Source organism: Myotis myotis, unplaced genomic scaffold (assembly GCF_014108235.1).
Source record: "Myotis myotis isolate mMyoMyo1 unplaced genomic scaffold, mMyoMyo1.p scaffold_m19_p_4, whole genome shotgun sequence".
Taxonomy (NCBI): Eukaryota; Metazoa; Chordata; class Mammalia; order Chiroptera; family Vespertilionidae; genus Myotis; species Myotis myotis.
Genome location: NW_023416346.1, coordinates 52,898,157 through 52,923,644, shown reverse-complemented (window position 1 = coordinate 52,923,644; position 25,488 = coordinate 52,898,157). Strand labels below are relative to the sequence as shown.

General features: G+C 39.7%; 1 protein-coding gene across 3 annotated transcripts in view; it reads right to left on the bottom strand.

Annotated features, from left to right (window-relative positions):
• Window positions 1-25,488, bottom strand: part of COL4A6 (collagen type IV alpha 6 chain) — a 398,864-nt gene that overhangs the window by 155,171 nt on the left and 218,205 nt on the right. The gene's annotated exons all lie outside the window — the stretch shown is intronic.

Below are 25,488 nucleotides of genomic sequence, written 5' to 3'. Positions count from 1 at the left end.
AGGCAGTGTCTTGCTGAGTCAGGAGCCTGGAATCGAGTCCCATTTTTGCCACCAACTGACTTTGTAACCTTGTACAACTCCCTCCCCCACCTTTTTAAGCTTCAGTATTTTAATCTATAAAATAAAATTGAGTGCTCTTTAGGGTTCCTTTCAGCTCTAGAGATATATGTATTTATTGTGTTTTTGTTTCTTACAAATTGATCATGGCCATACGGCAAAAATTAGAGAGGGGGAATAAGTTTCATCTTAAACATTTTCAGTTAGTTGCCTTAATTTTTTGATACTGGCTGCCTAGAACACTGTGTTGAGAATTCTGAGGCTAGGTCCAAGCTCAGCAGAAAAGAAAGCCAAAGACAAAGGAACAGGTGTGTGGGGGGCATAGATTTCATGCCATGGATTTACCATCCCAGACATAGATAATGTCATTTAGGCAACTGGATCATATTAGTTAGAAGCCTCCCATTGTAACCCATGGAACTGGATATAGCCAGTACCATTGTTAATAATCTAACATTTTACTGTCGTATATGGTAGCCACTAATCACATGTGGCTGTTACATGTAAGTTAATAAAATAAATTTAAAATTCAATTTCTCAGGCACATGAGCCACACACATGTCAAGTGCTCATAGTTACATGTGGCTAGAGGCCACATTATCGACACCACACATATACAGCATTTCCATCATTATAGAAAGTTATATTGGATGATACTTCTCCAGAGAGTTTAAATATTACAACTGGAGTGGGTAGGAGTTTTAAAATGGCATAGAGAATGCTTTCATGAAAATTCAGAGCTGGAAGAAGTTTTAAAAATTTGAATTCATATCCATTATCTTATAGCTAAGGAAACTGAGGCCCAGAGAAGGTCACACAGCTAATTTGTAGCAGAGTTGGGGATAGGACCCAGGTTTCTTGATTCTGAGTCCCCTGCTCATTCCATGATCCTGGTAACATACCTAGAGTATTTCCTAATTACTCTACTAGCTCAGGGTAAACTCCCACCAATATTAGTAACTCGAGAACAGTAGCCAGATGTCCCCATCATCTCCCTTCTGCCACTTATATTTTAGAGAGGAAACATCAGGAGAACCCTGAATGGGGTTGGAGGTGGGGAGGAGTATGCAATTATGCAAGTAAATACCTAGCTCCAGAATTAAGAGTAAACATTCCAACTGTTGTGTAAATATTTAACCCAAGTCATACATCTGGGTCCCAAAGAAGGTTTGTTCTTGGCATTTACAATTAAGATGGATACATCCCCTGACAAAATGTTAATACTAACCTTTCTTGAGTATAAACACATCCAAAGATACTCCACACTGAGTGTAAATGTATAGGAAGAGATTATACACTGGATATCCAGATCTTGGCTAAACTATTCTCAGAGCACGTGGATGGAGACATTGCAACAGCAAAGGGTTTGTTGGGTCCTGTTTTCCAAGGGTGTGGGAAAGGAAATAGTCTTGTTTACAAGGATAATTAGGCTGTCCTCCAGAGAATTTGCTATTGGGATGCATTTGGATGGGTCCAAGGTTGGATACAAAACCTACAAATGGCAGTTCTAGGATGGTATATTTTCATTGGCTACCATTCCCTTGATTACCCCAAACCAGATGCTGGAGCTACAGAGATGGCTAGGCACCAGTTCACTACTCAAAGGACTCACATTGCTCTTCAAAGCAGTTTACCTTTACAAGGAAGTCCTGTAAAGGAGCTGCAAGGAAAAGCCAACTTGTATTAAGGAGGGGTGTTAGTCCTCTAAGCCTCAGACTCTCTTTGTGATATCATATTTAACTCTCTCCTTTGGTTTAATTTCTTTACCAAGACAGTCATGGCCCTTCCTTCCTGAGAATATTGGAGGTATCAGTTCTGTAAGGTCTGTTTATATCCCAAAAGGGAATTTTGAAATTAAATACATTAATCATTAATGATGGAAATTTGAGGTTCAGTGAGGAAATAGATGTTATTTTTGAAAAAGCATTTTGAGGATGAAGAGGAGTTCTGTTGGACTCTGATAATCTCACCATTTCTGGTGTGACTGAACTGCAAGACTGACTCTGTAGTTGTCTGTCTGTCTTACACAACTAATGTAAGGCAGAGAGACATAAAGGCAAAGTTTCTAAAGAAAAGGAATCATATATCTTCCATTTGCTTCAAAAGAGACCAACAAGTTGATGGGTTTCAGGACATGCTACCCCAAAATATGGCACCTTGACATATTCAATATTTTAAGCTGAAGGAATTTGAGAATACAACAGAAGCAGGAAGGTCACTCTGACTTTCTCCCATTCTTCTCTCATAAAAGAGGTCAAAAATCCTCCTGTGAGAGGTACCCTCCCTGTACCCGAGGAAAGGAACATTCTTGTCTCTGAAGACTAAGAGGGACCAAGAAGAATTGGAACAAAAGAGCCTTGTTAAATTTTCCCCAGTCTACTACACTTACCTCATTCTTAGCCTATCCTATTCCTCCACAACTGCCCATTTTTTATCAAACCTAGTATTAAAATACACAAGTCTTATCATATCTTCATGTCTTCCTTTCATAATGAAGGCTCCCTTGTCATGTAAAACTTATATTAAATACATTTGTATGCTTTACCCCTGTTAATCTGTCTGATAGTTTAATTTGCAGACCCAACGAGGGACCCTAAGAGGGTCAAGAAAAACTACTTCCTCCTACACAAGAGCCAATCATGGGCAGGCAGTTAAATTGTCTACTTGTTCCTACTTATTCACAGTGAGGGGCCTTACAGACCCATAGCTTTAAATACACCTTTATCTTTATAACAACTATGTCTCTTAAAGGCATCAATCACTGGATTGATTGGAATCTACATTTTATAAACATTGTGATGCATTCAGTAGCTACTTGTTTGAAAAAAAAAAAGTGAATGATTACAGCCAATGTTTACTAAGTCCAAGAAGACCCATAAGAAAAGCACAACCATCATAAATGATAGATTCTGGTAGGTAAACAAGATTTGGGAAACAGAAGCAGTTCCACTGCCTAACATCAAGCAAAAGTGCTAGACAAAGTCAGGAACTAAATCCATAGGAAATCCACAAGAAAAAATGAAATCCACTGGATGAAGTTCTCAAATGAGATTTCTGCATCACACTTCAGAGAGCAGCAATTCTTAGTTTTAACTGCACATTAAAATCATCCATGTTCCACCCTAGAGAGTCTGGCTTAATAGACCTGGATTTGTCCCCAGGCACAGTCTTTTATTTTTATTTTATAAAAATCCAAACCCAAGGATATTTTTCCGTTGATTTTTTTAGAGATAGTGGGGAGATAGAGGAGGAGGAGGAGGAGGGAGGGAGAGAGAGAGAGAGAGAGAGAGAGAGAGAGAGAGAGAGAAACATTGATGTGAGAGAGACACATCGATTGGTTGCCTCCCATAAGGTCTCTGACTGGGGCAGGGGATCAAGCCTCCAACTGAGGCACATGCCCTTAATCTGAAATTGAATCCATGACCCTTCAGTCCATGGACCCTTCAGTTTACCTCAGTGGCTCTAACCACTGAGACAAACTGGCCAGGGTAGCACTGGTGTTTTTATTTATATTTTAAAATATATTTTTATTGATTTCAGAGAGGAAAGGAGAGGGAGGGAGAGAGAGATAGAAACATCAGTGATGAGAGAATCATTGATTGGCTGCCTGCTGCGTGACCCTTACTGGGAATCAAGCCCACAACCCAAGCATGTGCCCTGACTGGGAATCAAACCATGACCTCCTGGTTCATAGATCAAAGCTCAACCACTGAGTCACACAGGCTGGGTGACACTGCTGTTTTTAAAATACTTCCCAGGAAATGATGATGTGCAGTCAGGGTTGAAAATCACAGTTCTAGACTACAAGGTTATACTCAACGTTTTCATTAATTTGAGGCATCAAGTATAGTTTAGGGTAGTGGTTTCTGTGAATTAATATATATATATATAATATATATAATATATATATATATATAAATATTATATATATATATATATATATATATATATATATATATATATTAGTATATTGGGACCTATCCCCATATTTCCAAATTAAAATTTTTAGGAGTTGATCCCAGGAATCCACAATTTTATAAGCTTCCCCAGATCATTCTTATGCAGCCAGCCTGGCAGGACTTTGTGGAGGAAGTTCACTTAAGAACTACTGAGTTAAGTTATTTGCGTGTCTGTGATGGTACAAAGCAGTGGCTCTCAACCCTGGATGATCAGATGCCTGAATCTCACCTCTAGAAAATCTAATTTAATTCATCTGGGAGGACCTCTGGACCAGTATTTTTTCAAAGCTCCTGGTAATTTGTATGCAATCAGGTTAAGGAACCAGTAGCTTGGAGCAAGAGTGGCAAAAAAATAAAAGGTAGCCCTTGGACATGTAATTTCATGTCAATGGCAGACATCATTAATCTATTTTGGCACTCTTTCTTGCAATGTCTATATGTGGCCTCATAATTCTTCTCACTATATTATCCTAGGCAGCCACTTCAATGCATAGTGTGGGCAGGCAACTACTGTTTGCCATCTTTATCTTAGATCCTGCCTGGCAGAAATCTAATAACCTGTGGAGAGCCTTTACTGGCTTTTGTTTCTAGGCATGGTACTTAAGTGTCTAAATTGTTTGCCAGGGCACTGTTTTGAAGCAGGAGGAGTGGAAGCCAGAGGTAGGTACTAGGTACAATAGAGATTATCATCTAGCTACTGTACTACCCAGTGAAGCATTTGTAATCCCATCTTCTGCTACAAGTAGAAAGCTTTGTGCAGAGTAATTTATCTATTCATGTTAGGTTAATGGAGGACCTCTGTATGACCTTATAATATTAAGAGCATAGGAAACACTAAGCATAAAGGGAGTTCACTCAATATTCACAGTCAAGATGAGAATTCTTGTTTGTACATTCTAATCTACTTTCTATAAACATTCTACCTATTGATGGTTGTCTTATCACAGGACTCATACCCAGCCTGCTGAACCTTTGTTCCAAGTTATGGTATGTGGGAAGAGCATTTGAGCTTCAGAATGAAACTGCTCTTGCTATGCTGCTTCTTGCTTTGGAGAAGACAGTACAAGTGGGCCTGAGGTTTCAGCAGTTTCTTCTGCAGCTGATAATTAATGTGGTATGTAAGGAGGACAGAAATAACATATTTTTTCATCTAAGAAAGGACCTCTTTCCCTGGGGCCTTTTGTTTCAACAATACAGAACAAAGAACAGCAGGAATACAGAGCTTCCCCCCTGGATAACCTACAATAAAGAACCTTTAAAAGCAATATATCATAATTCTGATTAGGACTGGAGAGATAAAGTGCACAGTGAGCATGCCAAGGATCCAGAGTCTATAAATGAGGAAATCTCTGCGAGAGGCAAGTAGCCTGGAATTTAAGGGAAAGAGGAGGGGCTTTGGAGTCAGAATATGTTCAGTGGCTCAACCACTTAATAGCTGTGTGACTATAAAATGGGGGACTAAAAAGAAAAGGGGGACTATAATAATATCTTCCCCAAAACCTAGTGGAAAGATTAAATTAGATAGGAATAGCTTTCTAGAAAGCCTCTTAGAACAGCTCAGTGACTGACACACAGTAGCACTCAATTAATAGTAGCTAGTATTATTATTTGATCAGGCCACCAAACTGCTTAGACACACAATTCAAAATCCATATTAACTTTTCTTAAGGGATTATTCCTAGACAATCAGCATCAGAATGACACGGGGGAGCTCATTAAAATGCAGATTCCTAGGTGACATTCTGGGTCTAAAGAATCAGAATTGGACTTGGAAATAAACCATTTTATAGCAAATGCTTTGAGTGATTCTGCTTCACATTTAAGTTTAAGAACCACTGATCTGTATAAAAGGACCAATTATATCTGACTTGTTTGTCTCACAAAAATTACAACTAATTCATATTGGGAAAATTGTGTATAGATGCTTCAGACAAACAACATTATAAACTTTCGAAGTGGTATTAACTAACATCGTTTAGATGACAGGAAAATAAATGAAGTGAATTTTAAGATTTCAGGTTCAAGGGAAATACTGAAACACAAGGAACTTTCTCTCTGCCTTCATTATTTCCCTCTTTATCTAAAGTATGTTTTGACTGGATTCCACAAATATTGTGTTTAATAGTGTTGTTTAATAAATACACTATAAGCTAGGCACTGGTGACATTTTGGCAGTCAATAAGAGAAGGCTTCTGCCTTCATTAAACTTACATTTTACTTGGAGGATACAGATAGTAAACAGTTTAAAAAGTTGTGACTAAAAGATCATGCATTTATTAATTTATTCACTCTCTTTTTCAATAAACATGGAATTTATATCTAGAGGAAGTCAAAAATTTCAAGTAATTACAAGTCAATAATATATGGAACTACAAAGAAATGCATGGTGCTAAGGGATTTTGTGTCTAAGGGAAGATAATATCAAGAAAGGCCTAATACAAAGGTGATTTTTATAAAGAGTGATATTTGAGTTGTCAACTGGAGGATGAATAAGATGTGGGAGAAGAAACAGTAGATGATAAGCATTTCAGGAAGATGCAGTGTGCTGAAAACCCAGAAGTTGAAGAGAACATGATACATTTGAAGATATTGAAATGGCTGCTGAGGATAGTGCTATAGACTGAATGTCTGTGTGCCTTCCAAATTAATATGTTAAAACCTACTTCTCCAATGTTATGGTATTTTGGGTGGGACTTTTGAGAGGCAATTAGCTCATAATAGTGGAGCTTTTATGGATGGGATTAGCACCCTTATAAAAGAGATGCCAGAGAGCAAACTCACCCTTTTCACCATGTGAGGACATAGCAAGAAGATAGTCAGCAAATGTGCTTTCACTACACACCAATTTGCTGGTGCCTTGATCTTGGACTACCCAGATTCCAGAACTATGAGTAATAAATTTCTGTTGTTTATAATACATCAAGTCTATGGTCTTTTTGTTATAACAACCCAAATGGACTAAAACAGATTGGAGGGGAGGAAGAATGTCACTAGAATATGGAGAGGAAGACAGGGTCATCAGCTCATGGTGGCCCACAGTGCTAGGATGAAGAGTCCAGATGTTATTCTTAGGGCAGTGGAAAACCACTGAAGGTGTTTGGAAGGGGTTTCTAATCAGGAGAGTAATAAAACCCATATGCCACATTAATAGGCAGAATAATACTTCCCTCAACCCAAAGGTGTCCACATCTCAACCTCCAGAAAATGAGAAAACAAAATGGCATAAATAATAAGGGCACTTCTAAGGCATGACTCAGAACTATACTAGTATGTACTATAGTGGCAAAGGTAAACTGCTATGGCTAGAGAAGAGATTGTTGAAGACAGACATGTACTGGACCTGATGAATGGGAGAGATTTGGAGTTAATGATGTCATTCATTTTGGATGGAGGAAAACACCTGTGTGGGGCGGAAAGTTTAAAACGAACATGGCCAGGTAAGAAAATGGATCATGAGCAACCTACACTTCTCTTTACTCAGTGGAAATATCTGTTTTGTTGCTGGTATTTTGATGTTGGAAAGCCATAATAACAAGCTACTGTTGGAAAATCACTTTGTGGGATGGGTGAATGGATGAAAGAGGCGATATAATAGTCACAAATCAAAGGCAATCTGAGGAAAAAGGTTAGTGGAAGAATGAAGGTAGTAATGGCTTAAATATTCTGTATTACAAATGAGCAAAGAGCTAGGTGTTCCTCAGTCCAGAAACAGGAATATGTTGAGGAGCCCCTGCACATAAAGTACAGCTTTTGAAATGGAAAGAGATAATAGAAATAGCCTGAGAGCTCTATGAAGACACTCTATATCTGTGCTGTTGATCAGTGTGGCCTTAGTTTAGCATTTGGTATACTGCCGGGGAAATGGTAGCAACATAAATATGATGCTTCTCAGACTAGTCCCAGATATTAAGTGCAAATCTTATGTCTAGGGTACTTGAAAGTATAAAGGGCCTAGATTTCCTATAAGCACAATTGCAGGTAGGTGGTGGTTAGGGGGTAGGATTTGTTGTTTGTAATAAACTTTGTTCAAACCTATTAGTTTCCTATTACTGCTGTAAAAAATTACTTCACACCTAGTAGCTTGACAACACACATTTATTATCTTACTCTTCTGTAGGTAACCAAGTCTGAAATGAGTCTCCCTGGTCTAAAGTCAAAGTATAGGCAGAATAGCATTCCTTTCCAGAGACTTTAGGGGATAATCCATTCCTTTGCCTTTCTAGCTTCTGGAGGTTGCCCCTACTCCTTGGTTTATGGCCCCTTCCTTCATCTTCAAAGCTATCAACATCGGCCAAGTCTTTCTCATCTTAGGTCATTCTGAAACTTTCTCTTCAGCCTCTCTTCCACTTGCCTTTGTGATTACGTGATTACATGATTACATTGGGCCAACCCAGATAATTTATATAATCTTCCCATTTCAAGGTAAACTGATTAGCAACATTAATTCCATCTGCAAATTTAATTCCTCCCTGCCATATAGACTTACATGTTCACATTTTCTGGAGGTTGAGACGTAGACACCTTTGGGATGGGGTAGGCATTATTCTGCCTATACAAGTTTCCATCCATAAAACTGTTAACTATACTCTACTGGACAATGCTCCCTTCTTGTAAGCCCACAACACATAAAGTACTTAACAGAATACATTCACCACATAGTAAAAACTCTGTTGTATAACACTATCAGAACAAGTAATAGAATAGTTAAAATGAAGAATCATCATATAAAATAATATATATGGTCCTTAAGCATTTTATTTCAACCTAAAACATATAAATGTACATCCATTCACAAACCTGGTGATGTGATGTCAGGCCAAGCCCCCCTTTTTGTTTGTGGATCCTCTGATTAGAATTTCAATCTCTTTCTTCCATAAGTTACATCCCTAATGCATCCTATTTGACTTCCAGCTTCAGGTTTTCTTTTTTTTTTTCTGCTATAGGGAAGTTTTTAAAAGCAACTTTATTATTTTCCCCAAAGCATTGCACTTAGTTTTCATAGAAGCAGTAGCTTCCATTTTATACTCATACCAGAGGCCCAGTGCATGAAATTTGTGCATGGGGGTGGAGTATGTGTCCCTCAGCCCAGCCTGAACCCTCTCCAATCTGGGACCCCTAGAGGGATGTCAGACTGCCCATTTAGGCCCGATTGAGGACAGCTGGCTCCCAACTGCTCACCTGCCTGCCTGCCTGATTGCCCCTAACCACTCCCCTGCCAACCTGATCAATGCCTAAATGCTCCCCTGCCAGCCTGATTGCCCCTAATTGTCCTCCCCTGCTGGCCTGATCGCCCCCAACTGTACTCCCTATCAGGCCTGGTCCCTCCCAACTGCCCTCCTCTGCTGGCCTGATTGCCCACAACTGCCCTCCCCTGCCAGCCATCTTGTGGTGGCCATCTTGTTTCCACATGGGGGCAGCCATCTTGTGTGTTGGAGTGATGGTCAATTTGCATATTACTATTTTATTAGATAGGATTTAATAAATTTACATTGAGTTACTTAATTATATTAGCAAGTAAAACTGGCATAAATGGGTTTGGCAACAAAACAACTAATTTTTGGTTAAGTACCAACTCAACACATTGGAGCAGAAATGTAAAGGTCAACCAGAGGGTAGCTTATTACACATGAGTGTTTCTTGTGCCATAAGCATTGTCAGTATATATTTCAGTATGGAAAAAAAAGCATCAACTTAATCCAAGTCAGGTAAGTGGAGGTCAGTGAAGGGAGCTTTTACTATATTTAAAAGATTTTGCAAGAAAAGGACAATCAATAGATACCATGTAGTCTCAATTACTCTTATACTCAATTTCTTTCTGGAAGTCCTCCCCAAATGTGCATCAGCTAATATTAAAAGTAGTTGATATTTATTTAGTGCTTATTATGTGCTTAGCATTATGCCAAGTACTTCATTAAACATTTATTTAATACAACAACCATATGAGGTGGGATTGTGCCCGTTTTATAGATGAAATAACTAAATTTTAGAGTTGAGAAACTTGCCAAATGTCATACATCAAAAAACATTGAAGTCCAGAATTCCAGCTTTAGAATTCAGATTTATTACTATTATACTATGTTGCCAACTATCAAATGAGCAAGTCAGGAGTTATAGCATGTGGTGCCATACTGTCAGCTGCCTCCTTGCTTCCTCTTCATAGTCCAGTGGTGCATCATTCAAAAACAGGAGGCAAAATAAGTATGGCAATGCCCCTAGGCAAACTTCTTTGTTTCCTTAGCTCCTCAGATATGGTAGTTGTATAGCTCTCTTTTCCTGGTGATGACTCAAAAAGATACTCAAACACCAGAAGCAGACACTAAATTTATTGAAACTCTTTATCATCAACAGCTATTTTTTTTCAGCAGCACCTTTTTTTTTTTCCTTCAAAATTTTCCTTATTTACTTTCCCTCTCGATTCAGCAAGGGCAACCATCATTCTATCTTGGGTTCTACCACTATAAAGTGCCACTTATTTACCTTCTGCCTCCAGAAATCATTCCATGGGTCTTTGGAGAAAGAGATCAGAACTCAATCTCCTTGTTCTGGCTAAGCAACATTAGCCCTTAGAAATCAAAGAGATTAGGCAAAGCCTCCGTGAATGCTAGAGCTGGACAGCCATGTCAGTGAGCTTCTGGAAGTTATGCTGCCAGGGGGAAAAGACCAGGAAAAAGAACTGTGCTAAGGAAAAAGAGGGTGTGTGCACACTTTCCGAGAATGGGGTCATTAGACCTCTGTCTGGAAGGTTCATGTGAAGCAAACACACTGTCAGTGCATGTTGGCCAGAAACCCAGAGGAAGAGAATTTAAAGTCAAATAGTATACTTTCTACCTCTAGGATGCCAAATTCACAAGTGTATCAAAAGCCAGAGGCCTAGGTTTGCCATGGAGACTCACAACTGAAAAAATCTTGCAGGCTATATCAGAGAAAGCAGCTCAAATTTCTTCAGGCTACTTTTGAGCAGCTTGGACTAAAATTATACCCAGACCAGACTGGACAGGATGGAGCAGTTTAATGACCTGTCATGATTTGAGGGCCACTAAAAGAACTTTCTACAAAGGCAGACAGGAAAGGGCTAAAAGAAAACTAGCCTAGACCTATTAACATCTAAGTGAAGCTCAGAATCAGCTATAAGCATGTTGACAGATTTCAGGTGATTATAATACTACCATTCTTTAAAAAAAAATCATAGTATGTTGGGGTTTGAGGTCACTCTGGTCCAAATACAATGTGACCTTTGAATTTTAAAAAAAGATCTATTTTTATTAGAAGTGGAGAGTTGTTATGTCTGTGTCAGGGATAGGAGGATTTGTGTCTGTGTTTCAGTAGGTGGAACTTCATCCATCTTCCAGCCCCAGCCAGGTCCAGGTGGAAGAGTAGATGGTGATGACTCTGACGACATTGGCCAAATCCCAATGTCATAAGGGAGAACAAAAGTACAGGCCATTCAGATTCATCCTTGAAGAGAAATGAGCCATAGACCTTCAACTAGCTGACAGAGCGCATGCTATAGAATCATGGAATTCGGTATGGCAAAAAAGCAGAGAGAATTAGAATTCATGGGAATTGGGTTTGCATTCCAGCACTACCCAAATTTTCTGTTGACTTTGGGCATATCATTTCATTTATCTGGGTCTCAGGTTTCTCATCTGTAAAATGAGAACAGTCGTAACTGCCCTACCTACCTGTGGAAGATTGCATTATTGACCCAATTCTTTGCTCCTTCCACTATCTGTGCCAGCTGACTCATTTCTTCCATAAAATAAGTGGAGCATAACTCCCATTCATTGACTCCAGGTTCAGTGACGTAATTTGCTTTGACAAATTGGATGTGGAAGTAACAGTGAGCCAGTTCTGCTTACTCTTGCATCTCTGCTTTAACCATGAAAATAACATGCTCAGGCTAGCCCATGGTTCTAGAAGGAGAATGAAAAACACATGAAGCACAGCTACTTTCAGCCTAGACCAAGCAACCCCCAGCTTGCCACAGACTCATGAATGGCCAATGCCCAGTAAACCTACAGACTGGCAAGAAATAAGTGTTGTTTTAAGTCACTGAGTTTTGGGGTGGTTTGTTAAATAGTGGCAGCTAACCGATATAACTTGGAGAGGCTATGTGAGTTTCAAATATGATGAGATATGAGAGTACTTTTCAAAATTTCTAAGGTTTATACAAATGTTATGGACTGCTCTAAGAGTGACCAACTAGCTTTAAGGGTTAGAAAGCTAAAGTAAAGTGGAATTTGGTCAAGTTCTGTTACTGTAGGTATTAATTGACAGGGTCCTCCTTGCTATAAGAAAACTAGGAGAGCTAAGTCTCAAGGTTTCACTCCAGTTAACTTATCCTGAGGCCATGGTGCCTCCTGAGTTCCGGTTCGGGCACTTGCAGAAGAACAAAGCATAGAGTAAAAGTAGATAAAAAGGATGATTTAATGAGAAGTCTTGCAGAACTCTTCAGACAGCAGAACAGTATACCAACAGCTCTTCACTCTGCCTCTTCAAATACTTGTTCTGTTCACTGAATCAGCCATAAAATTAATCAGTGTTGATGGAGTCTTGTGGGCTGTGGCCAACTGTCTTGCTGGGCAATAATTCTGTCAGCTCTCTATTCCAAGCAACTGTCTCTAAGAGTTCCAAAAGCTAAACACAGGAAAACCACACCAGCCACAGGCTTCATTAACTAATAAACCTTGATGGAAAGCAGGATCTCACACAGATGTTTCTGGTACAGAACTCCCCCAAGGAAGAGGGGACAGTTGTACTTAAAAATCCCATTGGGCTGACTAAAGGTGCTCCTATCCTTCACAATATACTTCAGAGTTAGGGTCAGACCAGTATTTGTACCAATAAAATAAATAGCAGAAACGATATTTAGAAGATCTTGGCAAGAAAAGTATAAGTAAATACAAGAGCATAGGCAGTGATATTTTGAGAAGTAATATTAACTGTGCTCAGTAGAATAGAAAGTAAATTATTTACACTCCTAAGGATTCAGGGCAGATTTAGCCATTTAAGGGAGGGAGGAACGACCATCTGCTGTTCTAGCTACAAATGATTAGCTTACGTGTCACATGCCAAGCTTAAACCACAGCCAAAAATATGAAACAGATACAACCCCAGAAAGTTCCACTTTGGGGGTCTATAAAGGGGAAAGAAATTGTGTGCTCTCTATATTGGCAGCTGGGATTGCTAATTCTCATATCATGCAACTTTTCAAAGGGAATTCTTTCCTTAATAAAGAGTGAGAAACAAGCAAAAAACTTTATTTCCACCATGTTTCTCTTGTGAAACTCATCCATTTACCATGGGCAAAGGAAAGTCTACAGTGGATGAATTCCCTAATTATTCAGCTGCCTTCAGGGATACCCCAAAACACCTAAAATCTAATTAATCAGTTTACCCTTCCTCTCATTACAATGCCAAAATAGAATCCTTTTGATCAAATTCCTTACTACCATTCTACCATACCCAAAGCTTGAAACCCTTCCCAACTTTTACTCCCACATCTGGTAAGTCCTCCAAATTTGCCTTTTCTTCAGGCACATCTCTTGATTTGTCCTGCTCCTCTGCTCTGCCCTATGAGATGCTGTATTTTCTCATGCTTTGGTAACTGCAACAACCTCTAAACTCTGTCTTCTAGACTTTCTCTAACTTTTCTTCATGTTGCACTCAGGTCATCTTCCCCATCAATCATTTTGAAACATTAGTTCATCCTCTGTCTTCAAGGAATGGGAATGACTCCTGGTTTCTTATGGCATCAAAACACATATGTAATACCTTGATCAATACAGAAAAAAATTTAAAAATGTAAACACATTATTGACAATTTAAAGTAAAAATAATAGCACTGTATCACGGTGCTTATAAACTATACAGTAATGCTTTTTTAAATAATGATAACACAAAAGATGAGTAAATAAAAATATATTATTATAAAAAAAAACCATGTGTGGCAGCCTTGTTACTCAGTTTCATTTACTGTATCAACCATCAACTTCAGGTTGGTACCTGAAATACTAATTTCCAGTTTTGAAACTGCTCAAGCTATTTCTTTCACTTGGAATGCTCCTTGAGACCTTCTCAATACTCCTAGCACCCCATGTATGCAGACCCAGCCTCAAGTTTGTATCTCCTATGGAATACTCTAATAATACTAATGAGATAACTGGAAATTTAATTAAAAACCAATGAAAAAAAACCAAACAGCAACAAAAACAAGATGAGTAGGAGGATTCCCATTCTTACTGGTAGTCTCCTTATTGGTGGTTTCTTCAGCAATGCCTTTTTTACACATCCTTCCGTTTCTATTTAAATATGACCACTTTTATTCAAGATGGCACTCTACCTCTATCTGCCAGAAGTTCTCAACCTTGGCTGTATATTAAAATCATTCTGGGGAGATTTTTTTTAAAGTTTTGTTTTATTGCTTAAAGTATTACAAAGAGTAGTACATATGTATCCTTTTTTTCCCCATTGACCTTCCCCCGGCCTCCCCAACCCCCCAGTATCTTGAGTCCGTTGGTTATGCTTATATGCATGCATACAAGCCCTTTGGTTGATTTCTTACCCCCCCCCCCACAACCCTCCCTAGCCTTCCTGCTGTAGTTTGACAGTCTGTTCCATGATGCTCTGCCTCTATCTATTTTTGTTCCTCAGCTTATAATGTTATTTATTATCCATAAACGAGTGAGATCATGTGGTATTTTTCTTTCATTGACTGGCTTATTTCACATAGCATAATGCTCTCCAGTTCCATCCATGCTGTTGCAAATGGTAAGAATTCCTTTTTTTTTTTTTTTACAGCAGCGTAGTATTCCATTGTGTAGATGTACCACAGTTTTCTAATCCATTCATCTGCTGATGGGCATTTAAGCTGTTTCCAGATCTTAGCTATTGTAAATTGTGCTGCTATGAACATAGGAATGCATATATCCTCTCTGATTGGTGTTTTTTATTTATTGGTATATATTCATAGAAGTGGTATTACTGGGTTAAATGGCAGTTCCATTATTAATTTTTTGAGGAAACTCCATACTGTTTTTTCACAGTGGCTGCACCAGTCATTCCCACCAGCAGTGCATGAGGGTTCCTTTTCCCTCCCCATCCACTCCCCATCCCCATCCATTTGTTGATTTGTTGATGATAGCCATTCTGACAGGTTTGAGATGGTACCTTATTGTTGTTTTGATTTGCATCTCTTGAATGATTAGTGACTTTGAGCATGTTTTCATATGTCTCTTGGCTTTCTGAATGTCCTCTTTCGAAAAGTGTCTATTTAGGTCCTTTGCGTATTTTTTGATTGGATTTTTTATCTTCCTTTTGTTAAGTTGTATGAGTTCCCTGTAAATGTTGGAGATTAAACCCTTATTGGAGATAACACTGGCAAATATGTTCTCCCATGTAGTCGGCTTTCTTGTTGTTTTGATGATGGTTTCTTTTGCTGTGCAGAAGCTTTTTATTTTGATGTAGTCCCATTTGTTTATTTTGTCTTTAGATTCCATTGCCCTAGGGGCTGTATTGGTAAATTGCTACGACATATGTCTGCTATTTTGCTGCATATAGCTTCTTCTAAGATTTTTATGGGTTTCCATCTTACATTTAAGTCCTTTATCCACTTTGAGTTTATTTTTGTGTATGGTGTAAGTTGGTGGTCTAGTTTCATTTTTTTTTTTTTTGCAAGTATCTGTCCAGTTTTCCCAACACCATTTATTGAGGAGACTGTCTTGTCTCCATTGTATGCTCTTGCCTCCTTTGTCAAATATTGATTGAGCATACTGGCTTGTGCTGATTTCTGGGTTCTCTGTTCTGTTCCACTGGTCTATAAGTCTGTTCTGGTACCAATACCAGGCAATTTTGAGAACAGTGGCTTTGTAGTATAGCTTGATATCTGGTATTGTGATACCTCCTACATTGTTCTTCTTACTCAAGATTGCTGCAGTTATTCGGGGTCTTTTTTTTATTCTGGATGAAGTTTTGGAGAATTTGGTCTAGGTCTTTGAAGTATGCCATTGGTATTTTAATGGGGATTGCATTGAATTGATAGATTGCTTTGGGTAGTATGGACATTTTAATGATGTTGAATGTACCAAACCATGAATATGGTATATTCTTCCATTTGTTCATGTCTTCCTCTATCTCTTTTTTCAATGTCCTGTATTTTTCTGAGTACAGGTCTTTTACATGCCTAGTTAAGATTATTCCTAGGTATCTTATTTTTTTTTTTTTTTTGTGCAATGGTAAATGGGATTGATTTTTTTTTTTTTTTTTTTTTTTTGCTTCTCGTTCTGTGAGTTCATTAACTTAATATATAAAAACCCTGGGTTGTAATGACCAGTAATGACTGACCAAGGCTTGACCAACAGGAAGTCAGTCTTGCAGTTAGCTTTGGGTCGCTGACTGCTGAGGGGGCTGCTAATCAGGGCCAGAGAGAGGCCTGAAGAGAGAAGCAGGGACTGATCCATTACCTCTGTGGCAGCTTTTGATCTATACTTGCCTCTCTCTTTCTTTCCCAGGCTGGCCAGCAGCTGCACCTCCATTTCTCTCTAGACCAGGGGTCCTCAAACTACGGCCCACGGGCCACATGCAAATACTAATATTGTATTTGTTCCTGTTTTGTTTTTTTACTTCAAAATAAGATATGTGCAGTGTGCATAGGAATTTGTTCATAGTTTTTTGTTTTTTTTTTAAACTATAGTCAGGCCCTCCAATGGTCTGAGGGACAGTGAACTGGCCCCCTGTTTAAAAAGTTTGAGGACCCCTGTTCTAGACCTTCACCGGGGCTGCTAATCAGCCCTGCCTTTCTGATCAGGCCTCGTTGATAGTCCCAGAGGTGCTGACTGGCATAGAAACTGACCAATCAGAACCAAATCTGGGTCAACTGTGAGAAGCCAATTGCTGCCTAGGAGGCAGAGCTTTTGACGCTGACTGGCATAGAAACTGACCAGTCAGAACCAAATCTGGGTCCACTGTGAGGAGCCAATGGCTGCCAGAACCAAATCTGGCTCAACTGTGAGGAGCCAATGGTTGTCTAGGGGACGGAGTTTTTGACACTGACTGGCATAGAAACCGACCAATCAGAACCAAATTGACTGGAAGGGGAGGGCCATTGGGGAAAGATCAAGCCTTCAGGGGCGGGCAGTTAGGGGCAAGATCAACCTGGCAGGGGAGGGCCGTTGGGGGTGAGATCAGGCAGGCAGAGGCAGTTAGGGGCAATCAGGCAGACAGGCAGAGGGGTTAGGGACAATCAGGCAGGCATGCAGAAGCAGTTAGAGGCGATCAGGAAAGCAGGCAGGTGAGTGGTTAGGAGCCAGTGATCCCAGCTTTTGAGAGATGTCTGACTGCTGGTTCCAGGTAGGTGCTCTTTGATTCAGCTGTTCCTTCTGCTCTGTGAGAAGGCGCAGGGCCTGTCCACAAATTCCGCCCTTTGTCTTTCCCTGAGCAGACCTCCCAGGCACGCATGATCAGGGAGGTTGGAGTTCTGGCATTCCTGGATTCTCAGCTGAGTAACTGGTCCCTGGGCATTGTGGTTGTAAGGTCCTGGGAGGTATCTGAGATCTTCCCAGTTGAAGGTAAGGCTGGGGTTCTGATCACAGTCAGTCTCTGATCACAGCCGTCCCCCCTTCAAGATGATGTGGCCTCTGTGGCAGAGCTGAGTGCTCTGGGAGAGATTTCAGCCACAGTAGAGGCTGCCTGGTCAGGGGAGTCGGTCAGCCAGTCCCCAACAGTCCCTTGGAGTATAGCTTGTCCCTCACTCACAAATACTGACACTCCCTGCAAGTCCACACGCTCTCCTTTCGTTCTCTCACGCTCACACTATCTAGCAGCCTGCAGTCCCATCGGCAGCCATCTTGAATTCCTCTGGGGAGCTTTTAAAACACTAGATACCCATGTTGTACCCCAGATAATTAAATCACAGTCTGTGGGGTTGGTGAATCTCAGGTATTAGTATTTTAAAAATTGTTCCAGGTAATTCTAAGGTTCAGAACCACCAGTCCAGAAAACTACTATATTCTCTTGCCAGGTTTCCCCCACCTTTTGTTTCTCTCAACTGTACCATATTTTACTACTGTTTAAATTCTCAGCTCTGTTTTATTCTCCTATTCAAGATCTTTCAATGATTTAGCTCTCTCTCTCACTCTCTCTACCCCCCGCTCTGTCTCTATCATCTCTATCTCTCTATATCTTTCTAGCTGTTTCTCTATCTCTAAAGCATCTATATAATCTATATTTATACCTCTATCCATTTTATTTATATCTATATATCTAAATATACATGAATATGTATGCTGTGTTAAATGAAAAACGTAGGATAGAGAAGAATATATGGTATGTTTAATTGTAAATTTTACATGTGTATTATTTTTCTTTTGCTATATAACAAATTTTCACAAAGTTAGCTGTTTAAACTTAGCTTAAAACGACACTAATTTATTGTCATAATTTTTAGGAGTCCAAGCATGATTTAACTGCTGCTAAGGGTCTCTCACTGTTTTAAGATGTAGGTTTTATGATCAACCAGGTATGGTGAAGTCAACAAATAGAGGATGACAATCATTGAAAAGATAATTTGTTACTACAAGATCCAAGAGGAGGGCCACAGCATGCAACACGGGAAAGCAACAGGATCTGTCAAGAGGCAGAAGAAGTGAGGAGAAAAACATGGGCAAGAATCTTTATTGTAGTTACCATGGGAAATGCAAGGCAAAGCAGAATAAGCAGGTTTAGAACTGGCCAGTTTAAACAATTTCAGAGGGCTCTGGGTTATAGGAGCTGTCACTAGTTGTCTGGTACCTGATCCTGGGATGATTAAGGCAGAGGAATATTGCCTCCTGGAGTGTAAGATTCAGATAGATAGGGTGGTTCAGGTATGGGGTCTGGATTGGTTGGTTTGCATATGAAAGGCACCCTTCTGAGCAAGTTATTTGCTCTCTCTAAGGACTGACTAGCACTGAGAAAGGGAGTCTTTTTCCCAGACAGCAAACCCCAAATATCAAAACATCAAAATATAGAAAGTAAGAATATATAGTTAATACATTCACTGGATTGAAATCTCAGTATCAAACAAGGCTATGACCCAAGCTCACTACTTATTGGCAGAATTCAGTTCCTTATCATTTTAGGACGGAGGTCCCTGATATCTCGCTATCTGACTGCTAGTCAGCTTCCAGAGACTGCTCTCAGACCCTAGCTACATGGTCTTCTCACAAGACAAATACCATATGATCTCACTTATATGTAAAATCTAATGAACAACATAAATTGATGAACAAAATAGAAACAGAGGCATAGATACAATGGACAGACTGACAGCTGTCACATGGGAGGGAGAAGGGGGAGACTGGATGAAAGAAAGTGAAGGATCAGCCAAAGAACATATATGCATAACGCATAGACGCAGACAGCAGTGTAATGATGGCCAGAGGGAAGAGGGACGAGGGCTGGGTAGAGGTGGGCAAAGGGAGAGAAAGTGGGGAGCATCTGTAATAGTGTCAACAATAAAAAAACAGTTGGAAATTCTTATATAATGTAACTTAAGTATCTCATCACCTTTACCATATTACATAACTTAATCAAGAGTGACAGAACATCATATTTACAGGTCTGCAGAACTCAAGGGAAGAAGATTATATAGGACATATAGGCAGGGAAAAGGAGTCTTAGAATTCTGCCTTCCACAATTTGGAATTATTTATATGTATATATTTGCATTGCAGAAAAGTTTGGAAAATGTTCATGAATCATCTCTTTTGAGGGGCTTTCAGATGGTATTATTTTTAGACATTAATTTTTATTCTACAAAGCACATATTATTTAGGAGGCAAGGAAGAAAATTGTAAAGGAAGAATGGAAGGAAAGAAGGTAGGGAGGAAGGAAGGAAAGAAAGAAAGAAAAGAGGAAGAAGGAAGAAAGCAAGAACCTTCAGCTGCTTACTGAACTAAGTATAAATTCATTGTCAAAAATGGTTTTCCATAACATGATGCCAACTCTGTAAAAGGAGTCATTTTCTATTACCCCTTCAAATGATCCCTATTCAAGATAAACTAAGTACCCTGGCCCTCATTTTACCCTGTCCTTTTTTCTATATATGGCACACTCATATTATTCTACTGTTTTCATTTCTGTCAAAATCCTACCCATCCCTCAAAGCCAATTGCTATCTTCTCTGCAAAATCAGTCGTGATCCCACTAGCATAAGGTGATCCTTCTTGCTTTTGAAATTCCTGAGCAGTAGATCATAGGGGTTAAGCTCCCAAATTCTAAGGTCATAGATAGCTTATGTTCTACTCCTGGCTCTTGGTACTTTCTAGCTGGGAAATCTGAGGTAAATTGCTTAACCTAGTAAATCAGGACCATTGCTCAGACGAGCTAAAGCAATTGGGAAAAGCGCTTTAAGCCAAGGGGAATTAGCAGAGTTGGAACACTGGGATGGAAGTATCTAAGTCAGAAATCCAAAGGAAACAATATATGCCTTTAGAAGGAAATCAACTGTGTGGGACTGAGGTTGGGATGAGGATGCAAATGAGTGGAGCTTTGAAATTCAAACCCCAAATGTAACCTTTGCCTTGGAAAATTACCCAGCCAAAGTCACAGACACTAAATATAAAGCAAATGTTTCATGAAACCAGGCAACACCATCAGTAATGCGTTCCAGACTATTTCTACAAAACAGAGGGTTCTTCCTATTTAGGTGTCTTTGTGGTAATGTATGAGAATGCTAATTCCAGGTAAAGAAATTTCATTTGTGTTTTTTTTGAGAGTTGAATTTATCCAAGAAAAACAACCGTCTCTTTTGACAATTTTTTCCTCCAAGTATGCCAGTCAGATTATGCCGGGAGCTGGTCCATCCTTGCTGTTTCAAGGGACCTGGCATATATGGCATACTGTTCTTAATATGTTTGCTCACCTTCTTGGCACTATGTGTTTTAACCAAGGTCACCTCTCTGAGAAAGGTTGTTTCCCCAGGTAGGGATTTTTCCCTGAAGTCAGGGAGGAGATAAAACTCCTTAACTAAGTGCCAGGCGGGTAGTTAATCACTTTAACTACGAACAATCATGCTTAAGCTACATAATCTTTACTCCCTGGAATGGAGATAAGAAACGCCCTAGCCTTTGGAATAGAGATTGATAGGATTGGAATCAACTGGTATAAATACAGATGTAACAACACAGAACTTAGAAGACAGAACCTACACAGAACCTAGAGACAGAAGAACTTCGCTGGAGAGAACATGGCAAAAGATCCTGGACTGAACCTGACTACAGAAATTGGCAAGAGAACCTGACTAGAACCTGGTGACTGAACCTGGCTGGAGAACCTCGACAGAACCTGGCTGGAGAACCTAGCGAGGGAACATTGCTACAGAACCTGGCTGGAGAACCTGGAGAACCTAGCAAGAGAACATGGACACAGAACCTGGCTGGAGATCCGAAGCAGAACCTCTCTGGAGATCCAGACCAGAACTTGGCTGGAGACCCTGACAAGAGAACCCGGCTATGATGATCACCTGAACGCTGCCTCTGTGTCATTCCTTCTTCGCCGACTCTGTCCACACCTTTGGGGAACCCCTGGACCTGCTGGGGTTGGACCCCAGCAAGATTATGAAAGGTAAAGCAAAGAACAGTTTTTTCCAGCCCTGTACATAAAAGAAATCTAGTACCAACCCCCCTGTTCTGGTACAGTGGGGCATATTGCAAAACATTGCCAGGCTGCCTGGGAAGTGAAGGTTGTGCCTTGGCTCCACCATATGATATATGAAATTGGCATTAATCTGGTAAACCAGGTCAATACACCCTGGACCTGGATTCTGATTCACAAATTCTCATTTTCTTTGCCTATATAATAATTGGGAGTCACATCATTAAAATATACCACTTTATTAAGATGTACCCTTTAATTAGCACCTACTATTTTCCAGATACTTTACACACATGATCTCAATTAATCCTCACAAGTATACCAGCTAGGTATTCTTATCCCCTTGTTGAAGGATGAGGACCCATTTGTGGGTAGCAAAATGCAAGGCTGAACAGTATCCCCCATTGATCTTTCCTTTCTCTGGCCCCCCTGCAGTAACTCAGGATACCCCAAAGCAACTTCCTTCTGCTCCAAAGACAAGTGGCTCTTCCAAAGACAGCAGGCCACTGTGGCATTTTAGAAGTGTCTGCTGATAGTCTGATTGGAAGTATGGAGAAGTGGGTCACTAGAATCAGAAAACAGGGTTTGCAACTTCTAATTGTCTGTGGAGCCTCAACCAAGTTCCCTTCCTTTTCTGGGGTCCTGCTTCCTCATCTGTAACATGATAGGATAGGACTAGATTTATGGATTGAAAATGTTTGAAAACTATGGAACCTTTGTTACATAAACAAAATCTTATATAGTCAAATCAGTAACACTGGTTAAAAGGGATGGAGGCAAGAAGAGCAGAGAGGCAGCCTTTGCAGCACTCTGCTGTATATCAGGGCTTGAGGGTTGACTGTTTGAAAACACAGTTGTACAAGGTTATAACTAAAGGTCCTTTCCAACATTTGATGGTTCATAAGGTGGACAATTTATTCTTAGATTTTGCAGTGCATTTTCCCTTCTCTAAGCTGAAAATAGAATATCATCCAAGATGGTGAACATGACATGCTCATCTTATATTAATAATCCAGTAGAAAATTTTATTAATGCCCTTCACTTCTGAGATTCTTCTACACCTCTGGTGACAGGGAGAGCTGACTTAAAAGCTACAGGTGTGGCTATCAGATAGAGACAGTTGCCAAAGTCTTATGCTTTGGTACCTAGCTCAGTGTTGTACACTTAATAGGTGTTTGGTAAATAGCCCTGGGGTATCAGTACCTTAAAATGAACATCCCCGTTTGGCCATAGGTCCCCTAAAATTCTGAGAGGAAAGCAAATCTCAAATACTATCATTTTATTCTCATCAATATCTACAGCTGACCACTCTGGAATCTTACATTCTGATTACAGGGAACAGCAGAACACAGTGCTTTATAGCTGGTGTCCTTTAAAAAACACATTAAAATCTACAATGACAATATCATACAAAGTAACAAGAATGTATTAGACACAGGTTTCCAAGAAAAAGAGGCCTTGAGAGGAAGATAAAGCTTCTTTATTATTTCTTTTTAAACAATATGTTTTAAAAATGTTATTGATGAGAAAGGAGAGGAAAGGAGGGAGGGAGGGAGGGAGGGAGGGAGGAGGAGAGAGAGAGAGAGAGAGAGAGAGAGAGAGAGAGAGAGAGAGAGAGTTATTGTTCAACTTATTTATGCATTCATTGGTTGATTCTTGTATGTGCCCTGACTGGGGATCGAACCTGTGACCTTGGTGTATCGGGACAGCATTCTAACCCACTGTGATACCCAACCAGGGCTGATAGAGCCTCTTTAATAGAGATAGCTGGGCAAGGAAGATTGTTAGATACTAATTTTCTCTTTGAAAAGATATTTGGGTTATACAAGACAACATCTGAAGGAGAGCTGCACTTGAGAAATGTGAGTGACATGAAGTAGTCCAAAATGCAGAACCCAAAAGAATTGTAACATATTCAATAGGTTTAGTGTTATATTTATTGATTTGCTAATACTGCTCTATTGCCCTGCTTGACTAGTAGAGGACAAGTAGCTCTTGTGCTTTAGGTTTAATCCACTAAAAAGAAAGATACAAAGACATAAAGCTGAATTGTCCTTTTGAATATTACTGGGTGAAATTCCCAAGAAATTTTTTCTTAAAGACCACACAAAAACTCTTTGATTTGCCTCATTTGGGGTAAATAATGATTTGGGTCCAAACACTTTACAGATCTGGAGCCAATCAGTTCAAATGATGTTATGTTTTCAAAATAATTAAAAGAGTGGTCAGAAAGACAGGCACTCAGGTAGCAAAAGTTTGCAATTTACAGTCATTTATGGTTCATGTGTTCACTCTGATCTTATGATAGTCATGGTCAGTGAGGGGTTAGTTAAAATAAATGGAACAAAGTTCTAGTTTTCAGAGCTCATAAAGCATGAAGACTCAAACAAGTCTCCACATCTAACAAAGGTTTACTTCTTGCCTTCACCTGGAAAACAACTTAACCTCTTCATATCCATTTCAAATTGGGTGAGAACATCAACCCAAGCCCATGAATTATCTTTCCTTTACATCAAGGCTTCACCCCTACCCTCCATTGTATCCAAAGAGCAAGATCTTACTGAAAACAAAATGGTACCTGAAAATTTTTTTTCCAAATTATATTTTATTGATTTTCTACAGAGAAGAAGGGAGAGGGATAGAGAGTTAGAAACATCAATGAGAGAAATCGATCAGCTGCCTCCTGCACGCCCCCCCCCCCGGGGGGATGTGCCGCAACCAAGGTACACGCCCTTGACCAGAATCGAACCCGGGACCCTTCAGTCCACAGGCCGAAACCGGTTCGGCAAAAATTTTGTCAAGTCCAAATCATCTGCTCTTTCCCAAGTGGCCCAGATGGCATATACTCTGGGTCTACTGAATGCCTAATGAGAAGTCAAATTAGGCAGGACACAGTAGTAAGTGACTGTGTTTACTGAATCTACTCAATCATAGCTTTTATGGACAGATTCATATTAGCACAACACAAAGGGAAAGAGTCTTTGCTTGAGGTCACAATCTGTACAAATCAGCATTGTAAGTTGCATCCCAACCTCTTCCACCAAAGCAATTATCTAGGTTGTTAGTTTGCTGTACAAAACCCCTATGAATGTTTTTTAAAAAATCTTATTGTTGAAAGTATTACATATGTCTCCCTTTTTCTCCCATTGATCCCTTATAGCCTGCCCCTACCCCTAAAAAATCCCTATAAATGGTATACTTTAAAAATCACTATTATTTGATGTAAAGAATACTGATGTTGGTGATACTAATATTAGAGAATAGTGTGATTACAGGAGGAGAGAGCTTATATGGCGGGGAAGTGGGGGAAGCAGACATGTAATACTGCAGTGTCTGAGCAAAGTTTCTTAAAGCAGCCAAAGCCATTAGCAACTGGAAAATGCTTAGCCCTGAATTCCTACAGATTTTTTGGTCTGATTTGCTCAAGACAGTATACAGAGATAGTGCAAATGCTCTGTATGACTATTCAGTGAGCCAGCCATACACTTAGTTGGTACCTTGAAAAACAAAATGCCACTTTTCAACAATACTTTCTTGTCTGACAAAAACAAATCAATTGTGTGTCCACCTACAATCTTTTGGAAATTGTGGCATCCACTTTGGCATTATGAGAGCAACCTTACCCCTAGAGATACTTTTTAAATTGATCAACAAGTCTAATAACCAAAGTATTTGATATTTAGGAACTGTTGTATGACCAATCAAAAGAAAATCTGGGTAGGAGTTACATTGTCTGCAGAAAAGATTGTATCTACCATGTGCCAGTTCTTTTTCTCCACCATGGAGAAGGGATTAGGATTCCAGAGCATGTGATATGGATGTCCTCATAAAAGTTGGTTTC